The 26,002-nt window shown below is 37.5% G+C and overlaps 1 long non-coding RNA gene across 1 annotated transcript; it reads left to right on the top strand.

The window, feature by feature from the left end:
• Nucleotides 1-368: 368 nt before the first annotated feature.
• On the top strand, nucleotides 369-19,836 carry LOC117801972. Its single transcript, XR_004624896.1, has 3 exons — nucleotides 369-500; nucleotides 12,255-12,351; nucleotides 15,786-19,836. It is a non-coding gene; the product is annotated as an uncharacterized LOC117801972 (long non-coding RNA).
• The last annotated feature ends 6,166 nt before the right edge of the window (nucleotides 19,837-26,002 follow it).

Raw genomic sequence — 26,002 nt, 5'->3', positions numbered from 1 at the left:
TTTTCTCAAGCAATATTGCTATGTAAAAGTAAAAATGACAACCCAAATCTGCCTCCTTTAAGGCTGATTTTGCAAGAAAAATCTTATCTTCTGGTAAATACAAGATCTAACCAGGAGGCTTTTCACTCCTTCCTGTGTGCAATTAACATCAAACACCTTGTCATAAACATTTTTGAAAGGTCAGAGATGGCAACAATTTTGCTAAAGAGATAAACAGTCAAATAAAACACTGCCCTGGTAATTCCCAGGCTTCAAAAAGCAGCATATGTCTGATCAATAATGAGACACCAAAAGGGATTGTGGGATAAAGGGCGGGCCCAATTTGAGGTATTAAAAACTTGCCTAAGTCATTTTTTTCCCCAACACATCTGTGTTGCGGCAGATACTGGAGCCGTTAATAGGCAATGTTAGAAAAATAAGATTCTGGCTATGAAACAAAAGACCGTTTTAGGTTGGAGAAGTAAATAATAGTAAGAATAAGGACTTTTGCAAAAGCCAAGGTAAGAACATCTTCCCTCTGTAATAAATCAACTATTGAGCTCAAATTTCAAATGTTAGTTTGAATTTATCCTTATTGCCTTTTACCTTTGTCCTAACACAAACTGTAAGAGCTCAAAGGATATTTGTTTATTCCTATAGGTATATGGTTATACTTTAAATGTGCCTTAGAAATAGCATGTTTTATGTATATGTTCCTATCTAGGATTGTTGTCTTAAAAGTAAATTTCACTTTTTGTTCATTGAAGAGATAGGTTTACTTTCTAAAATGTTCATTGTAAATTTTAATTTTTAAATAAGGCATTTCCAGTCCTTATGGCAGGTTTTATGTTCCTGGCAAAAGTATTTTATCACTTAAACTGCATTACACACTGATTATCTATTATCTGTTCATATTAGGAAGGCTCTATCATCAGTTAATATTTACTAAACAATCAATACAATCTAAGTGAAACCAGAATAAACTCAAACAAATAAGTGGGATGAAATTCAGAGAAAATTGAGACCATGTCCACTTGGAAGGGAAGCCTTTGTGAGAACTCATTCCTACCTAAAAGATCTAATTTATCTTTTTTAATTCCATCAAGGTTATTAATGGATGATATGTCTTTTTTTTTTTTAATGATTTTTTATTATATTATGTTAGTCACCATACAGTACATCCCCGGATTCTGACGCAAAGTTCGATGCTTCGTTAGTTGCGTATAACACCCAGTGCACCATGCAATACGTGCCCTCCTTACTACCCATCACCAGTCTATCCCATTCCCCCACCCCTCCTCCCCTCTGAAGTCTTCAGTTTGTTTCTCAGTCCATAGTCTCTCATGTTTCATTCCCCCTTCTGATTACCCCCCCTTTCTTTATCCCTTTCTTCCCCTACCGATCTGGATGACATGTCTTATAGCTTCAGTGATGCAGCAACTTGTCGATAACACAGAGAATTTAGAAACCAATTCATCAATTCATGATTTTTTTTTAATTGGGCCATGGATGGTTAATTCTAAGTCATTAGACTCTCCAATAATAAAACCCTAGAAAGAGAGAATTAATACAGCAGTGTGTACCTATCCTCTATCTCCTCAATGAATAAGAGGTCCTGTTCTGCTTCAATAACAGGTGGCGCTTTTCACTTTGAGCATTTTTGGGGTGGGGTGAAGATACGGTATGTAGAATGAGAGAAAATGAAGTAGGAAAAAAAAGAGGGGCCTTTATATCATATATATATTTACATATATATAATTATAGGCCTATGTATAATTATATACATTTAATTGCAAATTTCTATTTGTGAGGTATTATTTACATTTGTTTTTATGTATATTTATATTTAAATATACATTTTTGTATTTATTTACATATAAGTATATTTATGTTTATACGTATTTTGTTATAGGCATATTTACTTCACAAATACCTCTCTCCCAGACACCCACAATGAGTCTATTATGTTCCAGGCAAATAAGGAATGCAGCTTTCCCTTATTTCCTTATTCAGAGGGGACGCAGGGTGGTCAAAGGATCTCAGTTTTGCACTTACTGGTAAGGGAGCACTGCTACTCACATATCTGCCTACTGATATTCCATTACCTGTTAAACGTCCATTACCTGGAAGGGATCTTAGTGATTATCTGGACCCCCTAACCCTCTTCGCAATTGGGGAACCAGAGGCTCAGGGACATTAAGAGGCTTGTCCAAGTTCACACAGCCAGTTAGAGACTGTCCCACACTCCCAGCTCCCCCACCCAGCGACCATTGCACCAAGCTTCTCTGTTCTCCCCTGCCCAAGAACACATCTTCTGACACTCAAATGGAGAAATTAATGAGTCTGCAAGTTAAAGATTCTCCTTAAACAAATTGGTTCATTACTATTTAATTGAGGAGGCTTCAGAACAATAAAAGCCTTGCTTACCAAAACTAGATAAGCAGCTCATGAAACATTGAGCTCGAGAAATTCAAAAACTGTCACAAGTCAATAAGTGCTGCCTTTCTGTTTGATGAATGCCACCCAGTAGCTTCAGAAGTATCAGAAACTAATGGTGTCCCGGCACTCCGTAGGCATACATTAATGGGATCGGGAACATAAAATATAAACAATAATGTACATATCGATTGTTCCGGACACTTGAAGCCCAACAAACATTTGAAAGGTCAGTCATTGTACTTGCATCACATTACAGATAAGTCATTTGGTTAAAGCTGGAAACTTGGTTCTCCGTGTAAATTTATCTTGTGACCTATACGCTTAATCATGCCATGCCTCTGTTGTTTCCTTAGGTTGTCTGGCATGAAAAATATACCAGAAGTGCTTAACCCCACAAAGCATATTCAGATAAATGACAACATACACATTGCCAGGAAGGATACTGTGTGGGAAGAATCTATTCTGTAGGCTGAATAAATGCCATGAAACAGATTTTACCCTGACAGAACATATTGAAATGTTTCTCTAAGTCTCTCACCACATGAGCTTACAAATGAGTATGTGTGCTTTCAAAGCATTTCAAAAATATACAAGTTTAGGCACTACAATGCCAAAATTATTTTTACTTCACCAAAAAACTAAATTTGGTTTAAATAGTTCACACTAGGGTATAGGCACTTTTTCCTACAATGAAAAATTTCTTTCTTTTCAGAGCTCCTCCAAAACAATCTAAAAATGTGAAGGTCGTATGGCTGCCCATATAGACAAGACATCCCTTCACTGGGGCTTTCGCATCTGAAGGCACCTCTCCTCCAGAATCAGTCAGGCTTCCACCCAGAAGTCTTTCTGGTGCTCCCACCTCTGGACGAAAGGATAGTAGACGCAGATGCTTCAAAACCCAACAGCCCTAGTTCCTTCCCCAAAATGATGAGGCCCGTTTTGAGTCAATATCCCACTGTTGACTTTTACAAGGAGCAAGAGGAGCTTTGAAAGTTTGAAAGAAAGACTGGCAGTTTATGCCCTCTTTAGGAGAACAGGCAAGAGTTGGAAGTATTCCACATCTCCTTTGATAAGGGATCAGATTACCCTAAGTGTGGAAAGTTCCGCCATTTGCTGTCAGGTAAGAACCAAGCTTTTAGCCATGACTCCCACCCCCAAAGGATGGTGAGGGGGAGCTGAAACAGGGCAACTGTCCTCTGGAAGAGGCCTTGCAAAGTACTTGCTAGAATCGCCTCTGGCAGAAGACGTTCCTGTGTCTGTAGAAGAGTGAAAATACATATGCCTTTAGGCTGACAGTTTTAATCTTAAGTATTTCAACTGCTTCTTGTGAGGAAGGCAGCCAGATTTTCTTTTCTGAATTTTGCATTATATGGATCGTTTACATTGACTTCTGCAAGATTCTACAACAGCTAAAACCAGCCATTTTGAAAATCTGATTTCCTTATTCATGAATGATACCAGTTTCAAAAACACTTTTTAAATTCATATTACATTCATGAGCAATTGATAACCATCCTAAAATCATGCATTTATAATTTACATTAAAATATCACCATTTTAATAACACCGAATTTTAAAACCCTAAAGGAAAACAACAGTGATTTCTTTAATAGCCACATGACCTGATTTTAACATAAAAGACAACATTTCATAGTTTTCTAACAAAATGGTGACCTATAGATTATTCTACTTTATTTACTTTTTAGAAGATTTTATTTATTTGTCAGAGAGGGAGAGAGAGAGAGCACACATAAGCCAGGGGAGCAGCAGGCAGAGGGAGAAGTAGGCTCCCCTCTGAGCTCCCAGGAGCCTGTGCCCCCACCCCATGTGGGATTTGATCCCAGGACCCTGGGATCACGACCTGAGCTGAAAGCAGACACTTAACAGACTGAGCCACCCAGGCACTCCAGATTATTCTATTTTAAAATGTATATAAAAGATCAAGTGGACCAAAGGAATTAATAAGTATCAGTTTAACCAAAACCCAACAATTATACTTGGACAAAAGAGAAGAACATTTCAAAGACAGAGCTTTTGCTTCTTGCTTAAAGCAGATTTACTCTGAATATAGTTCCTAAATGTAAATTGTATTCCATTAAATAAAGTGAATAAGCTTGCATTACTAGTTTCCCAATATTTAGATTTTTAAAGGTTCCGAAAACCTGCATAGCTCAAACAACGTCTGTTACAATCAAAACTTAACTAAGGCAATCATATTAATATTTTGAGTAAAGAAAATTCAGGACCCTGATAGGGATTATGTTTTTTGATAAATAAGTTGTATTCTGAAATATAGATTGTAACTTCATTTTGTCCGAGGGTGAGGGTGAGAGATGTTCATGCAAAGGAAAGGCAGCATTTTCAAGCTGTAAACACTATCTTTTGCCAAAATGTATCTTTTATGGAGTTAATTTTTTTTTTAAGATTTTATTTATTTATTTGACAGAGATAGAGACAGCCAGCGAGAGAGGGAACACAAGCAGGGGGAAGTGGGAGAGGAAGAAGCAGGCTCATAGCGGAGGAGCCTGATGTGGGGCTCGATCCCATAACACCGGGATCACGCCCTGAGCCAAAGGCAGATGCCCAACCGCTGTGCCACCCAGGTGCCCCTAATTTTTAATTGTATAAAACCTGCTGGCTAAGAATCCCCTTAAAAGTTGTTCTATTTTCTGTACTTTAAATTTTAAACTGAGACTCTGCTAATCGAGGAACAAGAAGAAAAACCTTTAATTTGAGACCAAGAATCCAACTTCCCTACTGCTTACAATAAGATAAATACAAAAAAATGGCCAAAGTGTATCTCCATTATATCAAAAGCTGTTCACATGTCCTAGAATGCAAACTTACAATGACATTCAAGGACAGAGCCACCTGCACTATCAGAGTGAAGGAACTGTGCGGTCCTCCCAAGGAGGTCTTCAGGGAAAAAATTCAAAATAAAAGTACACTTATTATATCCTCCCTCTGAATGTTTCCTCAAAAGTTACGTTAATCTTTCAAGGCTCAAGCCAAATTTGCAGGTGGGCTACTTTTCTTGTGCTCCAACCTCGGAATATTTTCTTCCTTCTTGAAAAGGTGCCAGCCGCTCTATGGGCAGTAACTCCACAAGGCCGAAGGCTGTATACCTCCAGGTCCTGCCCCTGGCATCTCAGGTTTAGAAAAATGGAACTAGGCTATCAATATCACCTGAGTTTCAAAGAAATGTTCTCTGCCACAGTACCTAAACTCAAAGGATTTCCCTTTGACAAGAGGCATGTGGTGATGTGAAAAGGGAAATGAGAGTCCCTACTGGGACTGTGAACATCCTCGCATTTGTGAGGCCAACTGCCACACTCCAGGCTTTTCTTGTTCCCTGACAAGGCTCCTCCCAGCCCTCTCCTGGGATGCTTTTGACAGCAACTGCAAACAACAGAAGCCAGCAGGAACATGTAAGAACAGGTGCTGGAGCCTCCCAGGGCAGCCTGCTTGCGGAGAAAGGGCATCCTCAGAGCAGCCTTGGGACGTCCCACTTCGGAGATGCCCTCTTGCCCTCTGCCATTGCAAGATCTTGCTTCTTTTCATGCAGCAGATGTCTGGAGAGATTTATAACAATGCATTATGGCTTCTAAGTTGCTGCTGGCAAATTTTCTCCGTCAGCTTTTAAGGGGACTTTGGTGGGCTCGCCAGCAGTATGAAACAAGGATCGAAAAATTCATTCTTAGGTTGGTGCTCAGATAAGGGAAATAATAATGAAAGCTAGGACCTTTCCATATTGCTCCATTATTCCAGGTTACTGCTTTCCACTTCCTATGACATCTCAGGAAAAGGGACATTCCCAGGTTAAGGAGGTCTCCCGCATTCAAGAGGAAACAGATCAGAGAATGCTTCCTCCACAAACAGGTCAGCAATATTCACACACCGCACACTCCAGCATGTTAGACCTCACTTCAGGGGCATCTGGCCAACTACTATTAACTCTTATTCTTTTCCTCTTACTAATATTGCTCTGTGGGCAGGGTGCTCTGCACGTGGGCATAGTTACCTGTGTGAGTGAACAACCACTCAGAGTGGCTGTTTCAGCCAGCTTCTTAAAGTGTGGTCCATGGACCAGCAGAAACAGCATGAGACATTGCCTGGAAGTTTGTTAGAAATGGAAAATCTTAGGGGCACCTGGGTGGCTCAGTTGGTTAAGCATCTGACTCTTGATATCAACTCAGGTCTTGATCTCAGGTCTGAGTTCAAGTTCCTTGCTGGGCTCCAGACTGGGGGGTGAGGAGTGGAGCCTACCTAAAAAAAAAAAAAAAAAAAAAAGTAAAATCTCAGCCCTACCTCAGACATTTTGAAACTGCATTTAACCAGATCCCCAAATGATTCTTGTACAGATCCAAGTCTAAGCAGCACTATACTATGGCTTCTTAGAGCAACTCAAGGCTCAGGATTCAGAGAGCAATATCTGCCCTATACCAATGCAGTGATTTACACTGCTCCAAGAGCACTCCAGTGCATTATGTAAGCCTCAGCCTTCCCAGCATGTATGGGCAGGAATCAATGAATCTATGTTATAGTTGAGAAGACCAAAGTCAAACAGTAGATGACTGGTGGTAGCAGAACTCAAAATTCCCAAATCTTAGATTTTTGCCCTTTCTGCTGCTTCAGCTAGTCCTAAGAAATGGCTCTTTCACATCTGGGTCATGAGAATTTTTTTCCTATTGGCATCATAGGTATAATGGAAAGAAGACTTCAAGTATGGTTTCTACCATTATTCACCCTAATGACTTTGAATGAACCACTTCTTTAAAAAATAGGTTGGAAGCCAAACAAAAGAAAGGACATTTATAAAATAAAGTTATTAAACTAAAAATAAAAGAGTAGGGCCATGATTTAGTAGTAAGTAGCAAATATTAAAAAAATATTCAAGTTCTAATTTGTCATTTAATTTCTGAAAACATATCCTAAAAAAAATTCTCAAAGAAGAAAATGTTACATGTACTAAAATGATCATTACAGTATTATTTATAATAGAAAAAAAACCTGAAAGCAACCAAGATACTCTCTGTTCAGGATATGGCTAATTAAATTATGGAACATTTGCTCATTTAACATGATATTCACCAAGACTTGGCAGCAGCCTGAAAAATTCTGATATAATGTGAAGAGGAAAAACAGGTTATACAACTGTGGCACGTTATAATTCTTGACATAATACTATGTCAAGACAGGTACACTTCTAGAAAACAATGGAACACATTCATGAAACCTATTGTGTTTTATCAGGATAAACAGGATATAAGTGACTGTTTTCTAAACTTTCAGTATTTATTCAATTGCTTTTATTTCTTTAAAATAAGTATTACGAAGAGAAAATGAAAACAAATGTAGTAAAGATGAGACCTAATACAGTTATTACAAATTATCCTTAAATCTGGCCCTGAACTCCACGGATGATAACAAGAATGAACAATGACCAAACGCTCCATCTGTGCTTGGTGCTGTGCTGAAAGCTTCATCAGCATGGCTCATTCAGTCCTCTGAGAACAGTAATATTATCAACCCCACTTTATGGATGAGGAAACCAGAACACACAGTGCTCAGCCTCTTTCAAACTCCAGTGCACATACAAGCTATGTACCTTGCAGTTTTCTTATGAGAATGAACATATTGTCTTGTTAAGCTATATGGTTCTATAAAAAAGGCCACAGAGAGACAGAAACTATACTGGGTGGGAGTGGCGGGGGGGGACTCTCCATTTTCCTGTCACAATGGGGGCAGAAACAGCTCCCTGATTGTGGTGACCCTTACACACTGTCACTACACTAGACTGCCTGTCTCTCGAAGGGTGTGGATTCAGGTGGCATCCTCAAACATCCCTGAGGCAGTATCATTTTCAGTACACAGACACTAAACAACAGAAATCTGTGTTACATTTTAAGGTGGAATAAAGGTGCCAGTAGTATCTGTCCTAGAAATCAGGAGACATGGGCTCAGAGCTTGATTGTGTCATTTCTTGGGCCTCAGCTTCCCCGTCTGTGCAGTGGGGACATGTGGTTGGTACTGCCGTCCAACAAGCAAGTCAGCCCCTCCCAGCCATGGCTCCGCCCTTGCCCAGACTTTCCCACGTTGCTGCCAAAGCGGCCATCTCAAAACCCCAATCTCATCAGGTCACCACACTTCTACTCTACTTCAAACCATTTGCTTTCAGTTGCCCCTAGGATAGAACCACATCATCCCTAGCACAGTCCGCACAATTCTGTAGGGTCTGGCCCTCCTTGTCTCTCTCCACTTCGCGTTCCAAGCTGCCCTCACACCAGCTTTCTCGCAGGTGGCTCGTGCACCCTCTGCCTGGGCATCTCTCTCCTTTCTGCCCTTCCCCGGGGTCCCTCATCTCCACCACCACTTCCTCAGGGAGGCTTGCAGACCTGTCCCACAGGAAAAGCTCACCCTGTGGCACCCACTCACCCCTTCATGTCTCTTTCCCTCATGCTACTTAGTGCAGTGGTAATTTTATATTTGCCGGAGTCTAGTTCATGTTTCTGTATGTCCCATCATTGCCACACTACCTGCTATAATGTAGCCTCTCTGAATGCAGAGGCTTTTCTTAGTATCTCCAACTCTTAGCACATGGCAGGTCTTTGATGAATCTTTGCTGAACGAATATCAATCTGACTCCCCAAGATTGCCATGGAACTGTGCAGTTAGCACAGGCTCAAACAAACCCAGTAGACCTGGACTACAGAAATAACAAACCTGACATTTAGAGTCTGCTTTCCCACCAAATAAAAAAAAAAGGGGGGAAAAAGAAAACCTATTATGCCAGATCAACTAAGAAAGTAAAAAAGTCAATGAAAAAAGCACTTCATAAACTCCAAATTACAGTGTACACAGAAGGACCTGCCTCCACCCTTTTTAGAAACAGCTACAGTATAAATATATACGTAAAATATAAAATACAGGGTGTAATTGTTATTGACAGTGTGGAAAGCAAATTATTAAATTAAATTCTCTGGAAGGATTTAAATATAGTCAAATCACATTGAAACAGCTTTTTAACCAAGGTCTGGATAAACTACAGGGTAGGGTTGTCTCTGTCTCAATTTCCTCATCTCCATAAATGTAGAGTTTCACTAAACGATCCTTAACATCCCTTGAAGTCTCAGATTCTGATACTATGACAATTAACATAACGGTGAGACTCAAGAAAACCTCACATGCGTGATGCCAAGCAAGGCGACTCTGTGGACACTTGAAGTGGCCCTCCTTACGTGAAACCCCGAAGAAGCCCCACTTTGCCTCTCCTGCCTTCACCTCTTCTCCGTCTGGGGGGCCTCCCCTCTGGCTCTGCTCTGCTTCTTTTCGCTCTCAGAATAACTGTCAGCAAGATTAATTTAAATCCACGTGCTGTCTTCCCCTGGGGGTATTTGCCTTTGAATTTTCTCTCTCAGTGTGGTAAAAGTTGTTTCCTGCCCCCAGGAGGAGGGATTTCAGACATTAACACGCTGGTGGAAGAGGTATTTACAGAGCAGGGACCCTGTCTGCCTGCAAAGTCAGCTTCCCAGCCTCTGAATGAGACCAGCCCCTTCAAGGAGGAAGGGCAGGTGAGGGAAGCTCAGAAAAGGGGCCAAGTCCCAACTCAAGTATTACCTATTCAGACTTTGTTCAAATGCATTTCTGCACATATTCACAAAAGCATGTACAGCTTAGTGTCTTGCAAAACTGATGCACAAAAATTCAATCTGGTAATAATTAGAAACAATTTGTTATTCATTAACTAGTTTCGACATTACAAAGTAAATCATTTCTTGGTCACTTTAAAAAATCACCCTCTGGGTGTGAAATTTATTAAAAATATTTTACATAAAGCATTTAAAGCATTTCTATGTAAGATCTCTCAAATCTCTGCACAACAGACCTATGGCATCTTGAGTAAAATATAAAATGTAAAAAGTACATCCTTGTGTAAATATAATCAATTAATTAAAATACTTATTTTACAATGTCTTCTTAACAATGTAATTATCCACTAAACAATGAATATACTTACTAAATATAGCAAATCTAATACATATAGTGTATATAGTATTATTATCTTAACATACGCTCTTGAATTTTTTTTAGCATTTAGGAAAATGGGAAGAAAGACTAGATAAAGAATAAGTCAGAATTAAGCACCAAATTTAACTGAAAAATTCAATTTGGAATAATTCTAAAAATGACCTCACTTTCTTCAACTTTTAAATTCAAAACTTCTATTTTATGATTCTGTGTTTATGCAAATTTCCTAAATTTCTGAATGAACTGTGTATGCTAGAAATGGTACTCTAAATTTAAAGATTTCAAATAGACACCTAAAATTACTCATTAAATATACAAAATTTTTATTTATTTATTTTTTAAAAATTTTATTTATTTATTTGACAGAGATAGAGACAGCCAGCGAGAGAGGGAACACAAGCACGGGGAGTGGGAGAGAAAGATGCAGGCTCACAGAGGAGGAGCCCGATGTGGGGCTCGATCCCAGAACGCCGGGATCACGCCCCGAGCCGAAGGCAGACGCTCAACGACTCTGCCACCCAGGCACCCCATACAAAATTTTTAATATAAAATAAATTTGTATTTCAAAAATCATGTAGCATTTTGGTAGCACTTAAAAGCAATGCCATTTCTGACTTCTTTATTATCAATTGATAAATCGTCTTCTATACAAGTGCAGCATGATTTAATTGCTTTTATTATGATTAGCTTGTTAATTTTTTAGAGTTGATTATGCTACACAGAGGGGGAGATTTTATTTATGTGTTCTGAGATTTTATTAATGAAGCAAAAGGTTAGCTCACTAACGTCTCTATTTTTGGGAAAGAAGCAAATTTGTTGTGTTATACAGGTTTAATTAAACTACATTAAGGGAAAAAAACCACACAAATCCTTAGAACTGAGAACTTTCCAAGCCATGCATGATTTCAGCCACAGAGTTGGCAAAAACCATAACTAGGTGCAATTTCCTAATTTTGTAGCATGCGTTGTTTGGACTGCAGTTAAACAGTTTCTCAACCCACGCTTTCGTCGGAGGATAACCATTGAGAAAGGACATAGCATACCTAATTCAGTTCACCCAAATTTGGTAGACTGCAGAGTGAATTTCTTACCCCAATATTAGTGTTACGAGGCATGCAAGTTTAACTGTAGGTAGCAGACTTTCCATTCAGTGCTCTTTTCAGCATCTTATAGTAAAGGCGTGGATAAGAAGGAGGGGGAAATAAAGCTTTGACAGATGGTACTCAGCGCTTGACTCCTGCTGAGCTCAGCAGGACCTGTGGTTTCCAAGGTTAGGGCTGTCAAAATGGCTCTGTCTATCAAGTAAATAACAAAGTGTAGACTGCCTGTCCGTTTCCTATACAAAACTTAGATTTCATGTGCCATTATTGTCCGTCTCTCTGCTGATTTAATAACTTCCAAGGAGAAGAACTGAGGGTTCCGATATAGCGTCACTATTTGAGAAACTACCTGGAAAAGGAATTCTCAAGGGCTGAAAGAGGTAGGCCGAGATCTGATCTTTTTCACTTCCGTTTCTCTCTAAGGCTTCTTGACTTGAAAAGGATTGGAAAGCCACCAAAGGTTTGCCTTTGGTTAAAAGCTAAATGTGAACCTTTGAAAATGCACTTAATGTCTCGCTCTCTCAAAAGGGAAGAATGTTTCTATTACAGATCCTTGCAGTGGTGGGTACTTATTCAACTAGAAATATTGAGAATGAAAAGGAAAATGTTTCTATTATGAAATAGTGATGTGTTTAGATGTGTTTGTCAAAGTCCGTTTCTCACCTTTCACAGCTCTTAATATTAACCCCCCTCCCCACCTATGTCTAGAGCCTTCAGATGGTCGGAATAAGTAGTGGATGCTGAAAGAATGAATAATGTCATCAAACTGGCCTTTTGTCTGACGCGGTTACAGCTGTTTTTCTTGGTAAGTCTTATGTTTTTCTTCATGCGTATTTTGTGATTTCCAGATTGTTACTGACCTCTTTGGATTCCAATAAGGGCCAGTTAGTAGATTCATAAACCCAGGCTTTTTATTAAGATGATGCTGAAATTAAGATTGTGGTAGTGTGCTTGAATAAGCTAATAATTGTATGTCAGTTTACAACTTTTAACATTTAAAGTAAAACTTCCCATTATTGTTCCATAATAACAAAGTAAAATTAAAAGGTGGCATTTCAAAAGTGACATAGTTAGACACGCTTTAGTGATGTCCTGTTACTATGCATTTTCATTGCTCGTTTGATGAGCTGTAAATGTACCCATCTTGTCCCTTTTTTGATCTGGCTTGAGCAGACCCATCCACTTGTGTGGTGACTTACTAGCGTGTCTGAAAGAAGACAGTCTTTCTACAATATAGTTGAAAAATTTTCCTCTGCAAATATTTAGTTTATATAAGTCCCATGATCATAATGGAAATGTTATTTGGAAGGATGACTTCCCGTATATTATTTCCCGTATATTCGGTTACTTCAAAATTTTTTTTAAAATAGGTCTGAGCTTTTTTTTTTAAACTGCAACCAGAAGTCTCCTGAGACACTGTATAGTAGCTATTCAGTAAAGGTTACTGAATTGAAATTAAAAGGGTATTAAAATTGAATAAAAGGAATTCATTAATCGAAATAAAAGGGATACAACTTTTACATCAGATTATGACAAGAAATGATCAAATGCCAATTTAGCATGAACTCATTTCCGGTTGTGCTTGCTTTTTATTCTGGAACTGTATGATGTTTTCATCATCTCTGTAGACAACAATGATAATTAAACAGGAATTCTGAAAAGAAATCCTAAACCCAGATGAAATTTTCTTCTTTTTCTCTCTCTTGGCTTGCTTTGTTCAATAAGGTGATTTCTAAGCTACTAACAGCCTGTACCACCCTACTTTTTTAATGGTAAACTTGCTCAACCAAGTTTGCTTTTCATGTGTCTGCATTTTTTGAAAAGTCTCTGGGGTTTTATGTCTGGGGTGGCGGGGGGACCGTGTGCTTCTGTAATTTCATCCAAGTCCATAAACTATAAGGCCCTGGAAATTAAGTCCATCCTTGGTAAGAAGTCAGCAATCATAGAGGAAGAAAATAGAACTAAAACAGATATGACCTGCTATCACACATTTAACCCCCCAAACCTTCTCAGTCCTGACCCACAGCACTGGCCCAGAACTCTGGGACCAAGAAGTCAGAATATGCAGGGTTGACTAATGTAACTAATTTGCTGTAATTGCACTCAACCCTTCAGTTGTGTTTATCTTTAAAAGTTTTAAATTGTGGTAAAATATATATAACATAAAATATACCTTCTGAACCCTTTTTAAATCTATAGTTCAGCAGTGTTACATTCCTATTGTTGCCCAATAAATCTTCAGAACTCTTTTCGTCTTGCAGAACTGAAACTGTACTCATTAAACAACTCCCCATTATAACCTCCTCCCCAGCGTCTGCCAACCACCATTCTATCTTTTTTAATTTGACTACTCTAGCTACCTATCATATGGGGAATCATACAGTATTTGCCTTTTTATGACTGCTTTATTTCACTTAACAAAATATCCTCAAGGTTCATCCATGTTATAGCATGTGTCAAAGTTTCCTTCCTTTTTAAGGCTGAACAGTATTCCAGGATATGTAAATATTACCTTTTATTTATCCATTCATCCACGTATGGACACTTGGGGGTGCTTCCACCTTTACTATTGTTCAAATAATTGAACATGGTGGTATAATCTTCAGTTGTTTTAGAAAGTGATTATTGCATGCTACAGACTAAATGAAGACCACAATACACACTGGATAAAGAATGGCAGAAAAATATAGTAATAAAAATCGCCAATATTTATCAAGTGCTTACTATATGCTGGCACAGTACCATGTCTATCACTGGTATTTATTCTATGAACCATGTACCATTATTAGCCTCATTTCATAGAAGTGAAAACTGAAGCACAGAGAGGTTGGTTAACTAGTCCAAAGTCACTCAGCTAGTAAGTCATTGGGATGCAAAACTAGGAAATGGTAGGGGGAGAGTATGTGCACTGGGAGGGGGGAAGAAATCACAGCAGTCCTCTTTGTGGAGCCACAGCCAAGTAGTAAAGAACTCCCTGATCACTGCAGTAGGTGTGGTTTGGGCAAAAGAGCACTCTGCTATGAACCAGAAAAACCATTCGTGTCACCACTTCATTGCAGGGCTCAGTGCTGGGGAAGAGGAGGTTGAATTGGGTGTACTCATTTCCAACAATCCCTCATTCTAAATGAGATTTACCCTGTAGTACTTCAGGACTTGGAGCATTATCTGAGAGATGGGGATGTAATTTAAAATGTTTAAATGTTTGCTTCAGTCTTCCAATATCGATAATCAATGGTTTGCTGATTCTCATTCCACTATGCTCAAATCATCCTGTATACCCCCTGAATGAAACTAAGATGACAATGACACAATACCAATAGGACTGTGTGTGGGGAAATGAGGTCTCTCATTTAGGTGTGCCTGCCCCCAGCAAAAGCAAAGCAGAGAATTGTGAACAGTGCTCATTTCATATATATATTTACATGATTAGGATCATATAAGCCCCCAAAATCTGCCACTGGAGGGAATGAGAAGGCTGTCTGAATGAATCTACATTTTCCTCCACAGTCAAAATTTATCACTTTATTTTATCTTTACCAAAAAATATTCTATGTAAATGCCCTCATCATCATAAATAGTTTATTAGCTCTTTTGGTTCTATGGTTATGAGTTTAGGTTGTAGGTGTTTCTGTGTTCATTTTCAGAGCATAACCCTAACTCTTGCTTATAGTGATTAAACTGGACCCAAGGAAATGAAGATTTTTTTTTAAAGATTTTATTTATTTATTCGACAGAGATAGAGACAGCCAGTGAGAGAGGGAACACAAGCAGGGGGAGTGGGAGAGGAAGAAGCAGGCTCACAATGGAAGAGCCTGACGTGGGACTCGATCCCAGAACGCTGGGATCACGCCCTGAGCTGAAGGCAGACGCTTAACCGCTGTGCCACCCAGGCGCCCCTGAAGATATTTTTTAAGTACTTTAAAAAACAAAACAAAAAAACCTTTTAAACATTCTAAGATCCTGGAGGAGACCATTTGGATGCCACTGATGTAATTTATAAATAGGTGCAGGTTTGAAAACCTACAAAGAACATTTCCAAGAAAAGGCTTTGCAAATTAGGCTCCAGAGGACTTGAGTTGTGGTATTGTTTGGATCCTTTGCAAATCAAGTGACAAATGCTTATTTGACCAAAGTCCAGGTATTACAAATAGAGTTCAAATGATCAATTAGGGCTGAATTTTTTTTTTCAGGGATATCTGTTCAATATTAACTTAAAAGAATGTTTTCATTTACTTTCAGCCTACTTACAGGGTTTATGACTTTATTTTAAACCAAATAATTACAATGGAAACACCCTCCATATTCCAGTCACGAACTTGCCATTCAACAGATAATACTGTTCACCTTCAGCCAAGAGACTAATTCTGTGATACATAATGCATCTTCCACCTTTCAGAAGATCCGAGTTCTAGAAACCAGACAGAAGAGGGAGCTATCCATCTGGAAATTAACTGATCCTTTCAAAAATATGTCAAATAAATATAGAAGGAAATTCTAACACGACCAAGTCTTAGTCTATTTGGTCTTGTATTTTATAGCAACATTACAAATTTTCCGGTGCATTAAAAGCAAAAAAGAAAACTTCCAGTAAAGGCAAAAACAATGAGCTAAATTAACGAAGAGGCAAAATAAAGGAACCATTAGAAGTCCGGCTAAAAATAGTCTCAGATTTATGGTTGATTTCCCACATTATAGCAAAATATAGAACCAGAACACACCCCCAAAAAGCCAAAATAATAGACTGCTGCCATACACATCACTAATATTGCCTTCCTATAGATCCTGATCATAAAAAGGAACTCTGACTTTAAAATTGGTAACATCTGGAAATGGCAAAATAGAAAAACTGTTGGGCTGCATCTGTCTTGAAAATGCTATGTAATAAGATTTACTTAATATATTTGAAAGAGAAAAAAAAAAGTTTTGTTCCCCAATTTGTTGCAACATCTGAAAGTTCATGAGGTTATGACCCCTCTTTAAGAAAGCATCTCCCACCACCTGCAAATACCCCAGGAAAAGCAGTTGGAAACAATAAAACACGTGCTAGTTAACGGTTACCAGGGAAACGGTTCTGGTTCACCAATCTGAGCGCCTGCGCTTCCCAGTGGCTTTGTCTGAGGGAGACATGCGCCAGCTGTTAGTGAATAACCATTGTTATAGATCATCAGGAAATCACAGTCAGCCTGCAACCCAGCCCCACTGGAAGTTTATTCCTCATATTTGTTCATCACCAGGGCAATCCTCCACCTTTAAAACATCCCCTTAGGCTGGGTTAACTAAATAATACCCTGCACCGGCAGGAACTTTTAAAGGGGGCAAATTGCAAAAAGGTCTTTTTGCGCAGCAAATAGATTTCTAACTTCGATCCCAACTGCGTCACCTTCCTGCCCCCTTCACTTTCCAGTGGCAATTACAGGCCAGATACCTGAAGTCAGTGCCCCTTTGGGTGCCGTCCTTCCTTGCCTTGGTAGGACACTCGTGCACATAGGTAACCCTCTCCTAGAGCTTTCAGAGATCATTGGCTTAGTCTATGCTACAGAGAGCCCTATGAATGTTAAATGAAGGACTCAGCAAGGCATTTGGGGCTGCCACCAGATGAGGGTCTGAGAGGAGGACAAAACAATGGGTCCCTGCCTCACCAACACACACATTCCAAACAGAACAGCCTCCAGTTTTACCAATTTTATATTTTATGTTGTTTTATAAATTTATAAATGCAAAGATTTTCTCTGAAACAAGATCATATTGCCTTTTTAATGTTTAAAAGTCAATGAGCTCCAAACCCAATTATCAGACTCAACTTGAAAAATAGATTTTTAGACTTCCACGTTCCCATTTGGCATGCACAGAGCTTAGAAGTCACTGCTCCATCCTAACAATAAAAAGCTGAACAAACTGAAAAAAATCAACAACTCTTCTTAGATTTATCAGAGAAGTGAACTCGTAGCACAAACCAATGCCCCCCCAAATTGGAGAGGCAGGTGAATACAGAAAAATCACAACTTACTACAGCAGAAACCTCCATGTGGGGGAACCAGTACCACAGTAGGAAAACCTGAACTGCTATTGAGGAATTGTGGGAGGCTCAGTGTGGACAAGTCTGAGAATTAAAAACTCCAGTAGGACTCAGTCATAGAGGACCCCCAAACTTTTCTGAAATTTACCTCCAGTTGCTCGACCAGGTCCTTATGGTTTATATCGGAGAAAAACCTCCTTGTGCTTCCAATAGGGGTAGGGGAAAAGGAACCATTTTGAAATACACCAGAGCATTCTGTTCTTCTTAATAAGGCCTGCCCTCAGATGAAACTATTTTACCAGAGCCTAACCTCTACTGGGGTTTTATCAGACCTGGATAAGACCCACTCTAGCTCCTTATAGCTATCCTTTTCCACCTAAGGTGGGAGAATAGGGGTACTGAGAAGCACTGTTGAAGTTCACAGCCCAGCGGCACAGGCTCATCAAAAAACTGAGACCTAATCATAGGACTATAGAATGCTTCTCCTCCCTCAACACCTTACCACAGTTTGCCACAGCTGCTTTTACCCAGTACATTACGCCTACCTTTCAACAAAAAAAACAACAAGGCATACTAGAAGGCAAAACACAATTTGACAACACTACACAAACATAAGAACCACCAAAGTCAGAAATGTCAGAATGTTGGAATTATCAGATCAGGAATTTTTTTAAAACTATGAAAAGGGATTTACTGGAAAAAGTAGACAACATGCAAGAATACATGGTTATTGTAAGCAGAGAGATGACAGTTTTAATAAAGAATCTAGAAGACATGCTGGAGTTCAAAAAACACTAACAGAAATGAAGAAGCCCTTTTTTAAGTTAGTTGGTAGAGTGGACACAATAGATTAATCTCTGAGTTTGAGGATACGACAATAGAAACTTTCAAAATGGAAAAGCAGGGAGAAAAACAACTAAAAAAAAAAAGAAGTACAAATGTCCAGTTATAATTAAGTCACAGGAACAAAAAGTAATATAGTCAATAATATTTTAATAACATTGTACAGCGACAGATGGTAACCACGCTTACCATGACAAGCATTGCATAATATATAGAATTGTCAAATCACTGTGTTGTATACCTGAAACTAGTATAACATTGTACATCAAGTACAACAATAAAAAAAATTTTAAAAAGAACAGAATATTTAAGAACTGTGGGGTAATTACAAAAGTTTAACATATGTGTAATGGGAATATCAAATATAGAAGAAAAATGGGAACAAAAGCAATGTTTGAGGAAATAATGATGGAGAATTTCCCCAAATTCATCAGAAATCAAGCCATAGATCCAGGAAGCTTAGAGAACACCAAGCAGGATAAATGCCAAAACAAAACAAAGCAAAAACAAACAAAAAACACCTACACCTAGGCACATCATATTCAAAATTCAGAAAATCAACGACAAATCTCAAAAAAACTCAGAAGAAAAAATCACCTTACCTATAAAGAAACAAGGGCAATAATTATATTAGTTTTATCCTCAGAAATCATGTAAGCAAGAGGAGTGGAATGAATTTGTTTAAAGTGCAAAACAAAACAAAAACAAAAACAAAAACAAAACCCACCAACCTAGAATTCTGTAATTTGTGAAATTATCTTTCAAAAGTTAAAAAGAAATAACATTTTATCAGACAAACAAAAATTGAGGAAATTTGTTGCCAGAAAATCTGCTTTACAAAAGATGTTAAAATTTTTCAGAGAGGAAATTGATATGAGCCAGAAACTTGGATCTGAGCATAGAAAATGGGTAAGTGAAGGTAAAATAAAAGCTGTTATTTTTCCTATTCTTCATTGCTCTAACAGGTAACAGTTGTTCAAAATAATAATAGCAACAACATATTAAATTATGTATGTTTATGTGTGATATATCTATACCTACATAGATACATATGCTTATGTATAAGGAAAATGAATTTAAACAATGATGCAAGGGATAGTATGGAGGAATTAGGAATATTTTGTTATTATAAAGTACTTACACTACCTGAGAAATGGCATATTGTTATTTGAAAGTGGACTTGGGTTAGTTATATGTTGCAGATTCTAGGGAAATGATGAAGAAAAGTTTTTAAGAAGTATAACTGATATGCTAAGAAAGGAGAGAAAATGGAGTCATATAAAATGCTCTATTAAAACTATGAAAGGCAGAAGTATGGAAGACAAAAATAGGGACAATGAACAAGGGCAACAAATAAAAAACTATAGCAAATATGGTAAACATTTCTCCAACTACCTCAATAATCATTTAAAATGTGAATGGTCTAGGGGCGCCTGGGTGGCACAGCGGTTAAGCATCTGCCTTCGGCTCAGGGCGTGATCCCGGAGTTATGGGATCGAGCCCCACATCAGGCTCCTCCACTATGAGCCTGCTTCTTCCTCTCCCACCCCCTGCTTGTGTTCCCTCTCTCGCTGGCTGTCTCTATCTCTGTCAAATAAATAAATAACATCTTTTTAAAAAATGTGAATGGTCCAAACACACTAATTAAAAGAGACTGTCAGAGTGTATCAAAAAATAAGAACCAACTGTATATTGTCTACAAGAAACCTAGTTTAAATATAAAAACACATATAGATTAAAAGTAAAGGGACAGAGAAAAATATACCATGCTAACACTAATAGAAAGTGTGAGTAGCTATATTAATTTCAGACACAGCAGTCTTCGGAGCAAGTAAAGTGATCATAGATAAAGACGAATATTATATAAGGAAAAGGCATTAATTTTCCAAGAAGGCTCAATAGTCCTTTAAGGTGTAAGCACCTAACAAGAGCATTAAAATATATGATGCAAAAAACAATAGAACTACAAGGAGAAATAGATGAGTCCACTATTTTAGTTGGAGACATTAACACCCTTCTATCGGAAATGACAGATCCAGCAGCCAGAAAATCAGTAAGGACATAGTTGAACTCAACACCACCATCAATCAACTGGAAATAATTGACATCTATAGACTACTTCATCCAAAAATAGCAAATTACACATTCTTCTCAAGCACATGGAACATTCACCAATATAGACCATGTTGTGGGCCATAAAATACAGCTTAACAAATTTAAAATAATAGATATGTGCTTTTAGACCACAATGGAATTAAAGTAGACATCGGTAACAGAAAGATAACTGGAAAATCGCAAAATACATGGAGATTAATCAACACACTTCTTAGTAAAACATGAGTCAGAGAAGAAATCTCAAGAGAAAATTTAAAATATTTTGAACTAAATTAAAATGAAAACACATGGGGCGCCTAGGTGGCTCAGTCGGTTAAGCAACTGCCTTTGGCTCAGGTCATGATCCTGGAGTCCCAGGATCGAGCCCACATTGGGCTCCCTGCTCAGCGGGGAGTTTGTTTCTCCATCTGCCCCTCACCCTGCTCGTGCTCTCTCTCTCTGAAATAAATAAATAAAATCTTTTTTTTTTTTTTTAAGATTTTATTTATTTATTTGACAGAGAAAGACAGCAGGGAGAGAGGGAACACAAGCAGGGGGAGTGGGAGAGAAAGAAGCAGGCTCCCAGCTGAGCAGGCAGCCATATGCGGGGCTCAATCCCAGGACCCTGGGATCATGCCCTGGGCCGAAGGCATACACTTAACGACTGAGACACTCAGGCACCCCTAAATAAAATTTTTTAAAAAAATAAAATAAAATGAAAACACAACTATTTGTGGGATGCAGTGAAAGCAGTGCTTAGAGGGAAATTTATAGCATTGAATACATATATTAGAAAAGAAGGGAGCTCTAAAATCAATCATCTGAGCTTCCACCATTGGAAACTAGACAAAAGAAAAACAAATCTAAAGTAATCAGAAGAAAAAATAATAATTACAGCAGAAATCAAAGAAATTGAAAACAGGAAATCAATGGAGAAAAATCAGCAAAAACATAAAAGCTGATTCTTTGAAAAGATCAATAAGATCAGTAAGTCCCTAGCTAGGCCAATGAACAAAAAGAGAAAATACAAATTACTAATACAGAAATGAATGAGGGGCATCAATACAAATACTGTGAACACTAAAAGGATAAAGGAGCATTATGAACTATTCTATGCCCACAAATTTAATAACCTAGATAAAATGGACCAATTCCTTAGAAGGTGCAATCTTCCAAAACTCAGAAAAGAAGAAATAGACAATCTGAATAATCTCTATTGGTTAAAGAAATTGAATCAATAGTTAATAACCTTCCAAACAGAAAGTACCAGGCCTAGATAATTTCAATAGTAAATTCTACAAAAGATTCAAGGAAGAAATTATGCCAATTTTTTACAATCTCTTCCAGAAAAATAGAATATTTTCTAATTCATTCCATGAGGCCAGCATTAACCTAATACCAAAATCAGACAAAAACTTTAAGGAAAATAAAACAATAGACTAATATCTCTTATGAACACAGGTGCAAAAATCTTCATGAAAATATTAGCGAATCAAATAAATGATGTATAAAAATAATTATATGCCATGACCAAGTAGGATTTATCCCAGGAATGCAAACTGGTTTGACATTCAAAAAAATCAATAAATGTTATCCTTGTCAACAGACTAAAGAAAAAAAATCACATGATCATATTAATTGGTGCAGAAAGCTTGTAAAAAAATCTAACACCTATTCATGATAAAAAAAAAATCTCAGCAAATTAGGAATAGAGGCATTTCCTCAACTCTGTTTAAAAAAATCTACAGCAAATTCATACTTAATGGAGAAAAACTTGAAACTTTCCTGCTAGTATCAGAAACACGACAAGGATATCCTCTTACCACTCTTTTCAACATTGTATTAGAAGTCCTAGCTAATGCAATATGACAAAAAGAAAGAAAGAAGAAAGGAAGAAAGGAAGAAAGAAAGAAAGAAAGAAAGAAAGAAAGAAAGAAAGAAAAAGAAAGAAAAGGGAAAGTATACACAGCGGGGAAATAAAACTGTCTTTGCTTGCATATGACATGATTATAAATATAGAAAATCCAAAAGAATTGACAAAATAGCTCCTAGAGCTGATAAATAATTAGAGCAAGGTTGAAGGATATAAGGTTAATATGCAAAAGTCAGTTGCTCTCCTATATACCAGCAATAAACAAGTGGAATTTGAAATTAAAAACATTGATATTTACATTAGCATCTCAAAAAAGTGAAATATTTAGATAAAAATCAATGGAAAACTTGTACAAGATCTATGTGAGGAAAATTACTAAGCTCTAATGAAATATTTCAAGAAGAAACTAAATAAATGGTGAGATATCCCATGGTAATGGATAAAAAGACTCAATATTGTCAAGATATTAGTTCTTCCCAACTTGCTCTATAGATTCAAAACAATCCCAGTCAAAATCCCAGCAAACTGTTTTGTGGATATCAACAGATTCTAAAGTGTATCTGAAGAGACAAAAGACCCAGAAGAGCCAAGTCAATATTGAAGGAGAAGAACAAAGTTAGAGGACGGACACTACCCAACTTAAAGACTTACTGTAAAGCAACAGTAATCAAAATCATTTGGTATTATTGAAAGAATGGACAAATAGAAAAATGGAACAGAATAGAGAGTCCAGAAGTACACCCACATAAATATAATCAACTAATCTTTGACAAGGAAGCAAAGACAATACAATGGAGCAAAGATAGTCTTTTCCAATAATGGTGCTGGAACAACCAGACATCCACAATCAAAAACAACAACAAAAACATAGACCTTACACACTTCACAAAAATTAACTCAAAATGGATCACACACATAAATGTAAAATGCACAACGTAAAAGTCCTAGAAGGTAACATAGGGGAAAATCTAAGTGACCTTGGGTATGGTGATGAATTTTGAGATACAAAACCAAAGGCATAATCCATGAAAGAAAAAATTGATAAATTGGGATTCATTAAAATTAAAAACTTCCATTCTGCAAAAGACAATGTCAAGAAAATAAGCAGATAAGGTATGGACTAGGAGAAAGTATTTGCAGAAGACATATCTGATAAAGGATCAATATCCAAAATATGCAAGGAAATCTTAAAACGCAACAGGAACAAAACAACTCAACTAAAAAACAGGTAAAAGACCTAAACAGACACCTCACCAAAGATGATATACAGATGACAAGTAAACATAAGAAGAGATGTGCAACATCATATGTCATGAGGGAATTACAGATTAAAACAGCAATGAGAGACTACTACATACCTATTTGAATGGCCAGGATCCAAAACACTGACAACCCTAAATGCTGACAAAGATGGGTAGCATCAGGAACTCTTGCTCATTGCTAGTAGGAATGCAAAATGGTACATCTACTTTGGAAGACAGTTTGGTAGTTTCCTTGCAAAACTAAATATACTCCTACCATATAATCCAGCAACCATACTCCTTAGTATTTACCAAAATAAATAGAAAACTTCCATTCACATAAAAATCTGCAAATGTATATTTACAGCAGTTTTATTCATAACTGCAAAAACTTTGAAGCACCCACAAAGTACTTCAGTAGATGAATGGATAAATAAACTGTGGGACATCTAGACAGTGGGATATTATTCAGTGAAGAAGTGAGCTATCAAACCATGAGAAGACATGGAGGAAATGTAAATGCACATTACTAAGTGACAGAAGCCAATCTGAAAAAGCTACATATTGTATGATTCCAACCTTACGACTTTCTGGAAAAGACAAAGCTATAGAGACAGTAAAAAAATCAGGGGTTGGAGGGACAGATGGATGAATAGGTAGAGCACAGAGAATTTTTAGGGCACTGGAACTATTCTGTATGATGCTACAATGGCAGATACATGTCATCATGTATTTGTCAAAACCCCGAGAACACTAAGAATGACCCTAATTTAAACTATGGATTTTGAGCGATAATGATATGTCAATGCAGGTTCATTGATTGCAATGAATATTTGTATCACTATGGTGCATGATGTCCATAACGGGGAAGGCTGTGGGTAGGTAAGAATGGGAGCATATGGGAACTCTCTGAACTTTTTAGTCAATTTTTCTGTGAACATGAAAGTTCTCTAAAAAATAAAGTTCTTTTTTTTTTTTTTTTTAATAGAGACTTCTCACATTCACATCTGGGAAGTTCATGTTCAGGAGGTCTTGGTTGGGGCACAGGAATCTGTCTATTCCATAAATTCCAAGATGATGCTGACATGCAGTCAAAGTTGAGAACTGCTTGGTAGATCTTGGTCTCCTGATCTTTCAAAATGTAACTGTACTGCTTGATTTTTTCAGACCTTTAATCTCTGGTAGGTGTGGTATTCTAAGTTCATCTATAATATGTTAATGTCAGATAATGCTTATATGTCAAATATTTGCATTTATAAAGGAGTGTCTCTGTGAAGTGTTTAAACTAACGGGAGCCCTGTGTTATAGGCTGGCTGCCTCTAAAGAGCCTAGTTATGGGGTTAAAATGATGAGGCTCTTCCAAAGATCTGTTCCATCCATGCCTTCTCATGGAACATAGAAATAAACAAGATGTCAACAAGCAGGGACATGGCAACTATGATTCCTTCATTCATAAGTTCAACTTCCCTTCAAAAGAACAAGTGATACTGTTAACCAAGGCCTGTAAACACATATAAAACAAACAAACAAACAAAAAACAAAAAAAAATGGCATAAGAAGCCTTATCCTCCCTCCATAATCAAGTATGCTAGTCCCACCCTTTGGAGCTTAGGTGAACAGAATGAGGATCATGGAGTTCCTGACACTAGCCCTTTCTTTCTGCAGAACCCAGAATGATGTAGCTCTCTATTTAAAAAGCAATAAAACGGATGGAAATGTCCTCCTTTGAAACCAGATGTTTTCTATCTTTCTAAGCTCCAGTTACTTCAACACATTATTTAGCTCTACTCACAATCAGATCAGGGCCACCTGTTATATCCTCTGCACACTTATGAGAGATTTAAGGTTAAGTTTGTATTTATGGTTTATCTAGAAAAGTCAGAATGCAATTGATAGGATGCTTTTAAAGTCATCTTGAGGTCAAAGGATCTGTATATGGCAGATTAACAGATAATCAGGACACTGTGTTGTGCAGTGTAAACAAAATCCAACCTAATTTTGTGATTCATTACATTAATTTGGATATAATCCAGGACTAAAAACTCATCATCTAAAGTAAAACTACATGCCAGAAAGGCATAATATAACATTGGTAGACTATAAGGGAAAAAGTTTAAAGCTCCATTATAATGTATTTTATAATAGGAATATTCTTTATTATGAAGATAGATTTTTGATATTTAAATGTTCCGTTTTTGTCTTGTGTGTAAGATTAAATATGTTCACTAAATAAATAAAATGTGACTTGATGTGTATATATATATATACATATATATGTATGTATTGCCTTTCTAATGGTAAATAAGCGTTTGCAAAAAAATCTAATGTAGATTAATGTCCATTCATTGAATAAATGTTTACCAAGTACCTGTTATGTGCCAGGAACTGT

The sequence above is a fragment of the Ailuropoda melanoleuca genome, chromosome 4, assembly GCF_002007445.2.
Source record: "Ailuropoda melanoleuca isolate Jingjing chromosome 4, ASM200744v2, whole genome shotgun sequence".
NCBI classification, from domain to species: Eukaryota; Metazoa; Chordata; class Mammalia; order Carnivora; family Ursidae; genus Ailuropoda; species Ailuropoda melanoleuca.
The sequence above is the reverse complement of the archived record's forward strand: the minus strand, read 5'-3'. Positions and strand labels throughout refer to the sequence as shown.